The sequence below is a fragment of the Nicotiana sylvestris genome, chromosome 12 (assembly GCF_000393655.2).
Source record: "Nicotiana sylvestris chromosome 12, ASM39365v2, whole genome shotgun sequence".
Classification (NCBI taxonomy): Eukaryota; Viridiplantae; Streptophyta; class Magnoliopsida; order Solanales; family Solanaceae; genus Nicotiana; species Nicotiana sylvestris.
Genome location: NC_091068.1, coordinates 25,046,170 through 25,052,169, shown reverse-complemented (window position 1 = coordinate 25,052,169; position 6,000 = coordinate 25,046,170).

Here is a 6,000-nt window from a genome sequence, read left to right as displayed (position 1 = left end):
AATTATTATTCAAGAAAACTAATAGCCACAGTACTCCTGTTCCAACAAGAAATCAAATATTTGTATTCTAAATAAATAGGAGAACTTAAAACGTGCATGTATGAGATATGTGAAGAGTGAGGTAATGAAGTACCAATTTAAGAATATTAGCATTTTTAGATCTTGCTCAATATGTATATTACATATATAATATATTGAACAACTGAATGGGTTAACATGTAGCCAACATATTTTGACTTTTTAATCATGATCTTACTTTCCATGGAGATGCTACCAAGAGCTTGGATCTTGTTGCGAAGATAAATTTTATCCACAAAATAAATAAAAAATAATTTAAGCTATTTTTTCAACAAACATTTTGATCTTTTATCGAGGTAAATAATCAGACAAATTAAGTTCATGTGCATAGAAATACCATGAGGCCATCGGTTTATACAACACTTCAACCTCTTATTAGGAAGGTAGATATACAGTATACACTGCACAAAAACATATATCCCGCACATAAAATAACATTATTAAGACATTAATATGAAAATCAACACTAAAAAAAAAAAGAGGGAAACTAACCTATAAAGTGAAATAGATGGGTCAAGAATTAAGAATTAGGGATAAAGAGAAAAAAAATGAACCTAACTTTTGCCAGCTAACTCCTAACAAATCTCTGTGACTTCACTGCATTATCAGCTTTAGGTCCTAAATAGCCGTAGGAATAACTGTTCAAATACTACACATTTTACTTTTGCATATGAACCTGGTCTATAATTGTAGATTACATGTAACTTTTCAAATTACTTATCTATCTTATGAGATTAACTAAGAAAATAAATGCATTGAGTTTAGAAATTAAAAATTATACTTCTATATAAATCTGATCTCTCTCTCTCTCTATATATATATATATATATATATATATATATATATATATATATATATATATATATATATATGTGTGTGTGTGTGTGTAAAGTAGGAATCCAAAAAGAAGACAAAAAGGTAAAGTTACCGAGTGGGAATCGATTGAAGTGGAGCCCAACTTTTATAGTCAAAGCTAGATTATAAATGGTATATTGGAAAAACTGATAAATAAGTAAATGGAGGAGTGGAAAAGTTGGTATTCATAAATTTGTAATTATTTTAATAAGGTGAAATAGTTAACTATTCAATTCAAATTTTAAAGACTGATATTAATTGTATAGATAGTGGAAGATGAAAGTTATTCTAAATTTAATATATTACAATAAATGACATTAACTTTAGAAATATATTTGTCAATTTTTCAAATCAAAACAATCCGTTCACATTTTACATTCAATATATGTACTATGCAATTTATTATATATTGAAATGTAAATTTACATTTTAGTAAATTTGATGGACATTTTCATATTCAACTTTAGACTTAGTAGTCTTATTTAATTAATTAGATTTTAATTTACTGTAGGGGTAAAGTGGTAATCCAACTTTGAAGGTAGGAGCTTCCCACTTTTAGTATAATATGAATGAATGAATAATATTGGTATACATTCTTATTATGAATGTCTATTGTACATTCGTGTTATAAATGCTTGTTCTGCATATTTTTATTGAAAGGTATATTGAGTAGATAGCGGTCAGCCTTCTCACACAGGTGATCGCCTTCATCCATTTAGTGTTGATAGGAGATGAGACAAGATTTTAAGCAAATTATCATATGGATAGTTTGAGAGCACATGGCTTAAAATATTTAGCATCGCACAAGAAATGACAAAGGTCATTTTAGTATTTTTGGTAGAAATAAGTTTTATCTAATCTACCGTAAGAGGCCAGAAGTGAATTCACATTTATTGAGTAGATCAAGAAACTCAATTCATATGCATTTGTACAATATTATCTTATGAGATAAAGACATACATTCATATTTTCATATCATGTGTACGAATGTCGATCAAAAGGGTTATAATAAACTTTATCTCGACTTATTATTATGTGAGAGTTTTGAAAATACTTTTCTTGAGCCGAAAGTGTACCAGCACCAGCTTCTCTATTTCACACAATGTAAGGGTAATGTCCGCGTGTGTCTCACCCTCTTCAGACCCCACTTGTGAGATTACACTAGCTATGTTGTAAGACCCTAAATTAAGTACCCCCACGAATTCCATCAGTGGCTGAAAGTTTGATTCGATATTCACTATCTTAGCATATTACCAAATGACCATGAGAGATTCGGTTTGGCGGAACATGACTAGAAAAGAGGATTGAATTCATGTTGACAGGCTCGTAATAAAAGGAATATCATTGATGAAATCGCATTTGGTTAGTGTTTGCTGGTACCGGTTATGACTTATGAGTCATAATTATGAATACAAGAAACTATAATACATGAGATCAAGAGGGATGTATCTGTTTAACCAAAAATCTGAGCCTTTGGTCAAAGCTAAAAAGAAATTCGGGTTACTGATAATCAGGAGACAAAAATAAAATACTTTTGAGAACGATGGTAAAGAAGCAAATAGATGTATATTTCAATAAATTCTCAATAGTATTCCGTGTCCTTACAAATGATGATACTTCTTCCTTTTATAGATAATTCTAGGTAAAGGAATGAAGCCTCAGCTTTAATGATATAATCATGAGTAATAAATGATATTAAATAAGCCGTTATACAATCATTCCTATTAAATACCGACTTCATAACGTATCAAGTATTTAATAATGAATTTGGACTCCTTTCTGTCACCAGATCTTTGCTTTCAATGCCTTCTATCCGTTGGCTGTAGATAATTTAAATTGGTACGAGACTCGTATCTATACGTTGTCTCGTGCCTATTTAAATTCTTCTTCCCGTGGCTGTTTCCATCCGTGCCTCTTAGTCAATTGCTGCGCTTTGACCATTTAACTAATCCACGTGTCATGCCACATCATATTTTAATATAAACTCAGTTTTTTTCCAATACAGATAGTCCCCCCACTTTCCATTTTTTTATCAATTAAATAATTGGGAAGTGGATCTTCATGTAAAAGGAATTTTTACCGCAATTAATGCTCATGACAGTACTAACGTCTCATCAGTCTTTTCCATTTAATGTTCTGCCCATGTGTCATTTTCTAATTGATTCCACTATTCATACTCTTTTTCGAGACTTCTTCACTCTCACTATTTACGAAGTGATAGCTGCCTTTATTATAGGCTTTCTCATCATTACACTTAAAAAGTTGACGGTTCCCATTTTACACACAACTTTGTCCTCCTTTGTCTTCTTCACAAATCTTCAGCACATACTTCCTTCTTAACAATGTCTTCTTCAAACCCTAACCATAAAAAAGTTCCAATTTTAGATCAATTCCCCAACGCCCCTGTTAGACACAGAAGAGGCGGAGGAGGTAGGCTTCGAACAGGGTTAGAATCTACGCGAGGCGGCTCCTCTGGTTCTTCTTCAAGGAGTTCCATCCCAAAAGCCCCTTCTTCTAAGAGTAGGGAAATTCTTGATCCTTCTCAGGAACCCTCAATTGATGATATAGTTCCCGGCGATTTGTCTTTTGAAAGTGACAAAACGTCTCTTCAAAAACAAATTAAAAATTTAGAAAGAGTCGATACTTACCCAACAATAGTAACCGAACTTACAATCCCCACCATAAGAAGAGATTGTAACTGGAAGGATAGTCTCCGAATGTCAATTCCTTCCCAAATCAAAGAATTTCCTCTTTTAGAAGTGGGTATTCTTCTGTTTACACTTACCCCTTCACTTTAGGTTTCAATCCTCCGATTGACCCAGTTATTCTTGATTTTTGTCGTTTCTTTACAATTTGTTTGGCCCAAATCGGTCCATTGGTGTGGAGAACAGTGGCTTGTTTGAGATATTTATCTTCCAAGGCCAATGTCAATTTCACCTTTTCTCACCTCATTCATCTATACCATCCTAACTTAATACGCCATGGGGTTTTTACCTTAACTGCAAGGAGCAAAAAGGTTTTGGTAAATCCTGAGGATGATAAAGATCGTGGATGGTATATTCGTTACGTTGTTGTCCGTACAGTGGACTTGATTGGTGAAACAAATATTCCCTTCCCTGAGAAGTGGAATTTTGAACGTAGGTTTCCTTTTATTTACCGTACTTACTTTTGAGAATTTCAAAAGAAAGTTGTTTTTTAATCTCGTCCCTTCTTGGTTTTTTGTAGCAACCATGGGAGATGTGGAACCTATTCCCAACTTTCGTGGTTGGGTATATTCACTTTTGAAGATTGCTTCTAGGGAGCAGAGAACTTGGAAATCAATTTCTTCCTTACATGGCTGGAAAGTCAAAACACACGGTATCCCCTCTTTTATAAATTTTTTTTTTTTTTACATGTTAAGTGCTTTTTCCTCAACTTTAATCATGTATATCCATCCTTTAATCAGGATTTGGCATTAGAGGAATGACGGCTGAAGTAGCTATGGCCATTCGCATGTCTGCGAATGCTGCTCTTGATTTGCAAAGGAAAGTTCTGAAGAAGAAGAGGAGAATACCTCCCTAATTACCAGGCCAAGGGTCAGGAGATGAATAATCATTGATGATGAAATTGAAAACACTCCTGCTCGTACCTCCGCCACCGAGCCTGTTTTGATTCAATCTGATGAGGACACCGAACCAAGAGATAATGATGAATCAATTCAGCATCTTTTTGACAGTGGTCTCGGGAGTGGCGAGCGATGAAGCTCCTCTTTCCTCATTTGTTCCTATTTCTTCCATTCCTCTGCCAGCCGTAAGTATTTCGTTACCAGTTTTGACGACTTCCGTTCTTTTGCCAGTCTCTACTGCTCCTATATCCGTTCCCTTGGCTGTTTCTACCGCACCTTCTTCTGCTCCTGTGGTTTCTACATCTTTTCCTTCCATTCCTTCCACTGCTCCTCTTCCCTCTGTTCATCATACAGAGACAGGTTCTAGCAGTGGAAGTATGACTATGAGAAGTGTTACTTTGGAGGTTCCTGCCAATCATAGCCTCTTGAGGAAGACCGGCAGAGCCGATGTTTGGCTCGAACCTCTAATTGGAGATATCGAGAAGAAGAAGATGGAGAGCCATAGCTGCTTAACTCTGATGAATGACGTAGTTCATTCTACTTTGAAGGTATTTTTACCAACAAGTTTTTTTTTTAAATTATCTTCAATCTCTCATTTCCATGACTTACCTCTGTAGGCTAATCTTATTGGCACAAAATTAATGGGAAGAATTTCCCTACTGGAAAGAAGAGCTCGTGAGTCTGAAAAGACTATGCACGAGGCCGAGGAAATAGCTAGGGGAGCCCAGCTTGAAGCAACCAATTGGAAGGAGCAGTTCGAGAATACTCAAGGGACCATAGAGGAGTTGCAAGAAGATAAAAATCTCCTGGAGCAGCAAAACCGTGGTTTAACTTCTGAACTGGCAATTGTCAAAGCCTCTTCAAGCCAATTGAAAAGAGACAAAGAGCTTTTGGAATGCTCTTTGTCAGAACAATTATCCAGGGCTAGTGAAGAAGTTAGAGAGCTGAAGGCACTTTTGGCTAGGAAGGAAGAATATGCAGGAGAGTTAGTGCAAAGCTTGACTCAAGCTCAGGCTGACTTACAGACTTCTTCTGACGAGATTCATGCCTTGAAGAGTTCTCATGCTTCTCTTGAAGCTTCCCTTGATTCCCATTTAGCTGAATATCAAATCTTAAAAAACGATCTTGCTATGTGGGAAAAGGAATATGGACTTCTAGAGGAAAATTTTAACATAGAAGTGAGTTGGGCTTTCCTGAAATCTCGTCGTGATGCTTTGACGGAAGCTGCTCAAGAAGGTTTTGACTTGCAGTCTGAACTGGCCAAAGTCATAGATACCATCGAGAAAAGCCAACAGTCTGCTGATACTCCTTCTCCTGCACTTGAAGTTCCTGGAACAGAAGAACTTTTAAATGAAGAAGTGCATACTGCAGCAATTGGGATTATAATTCCTGCTTCAGCTGAAAACGTTGCAATTCCAGCTTCAGAGGGTGAAACTTCTATGACCCAGTCTGTGGAAGTTGAA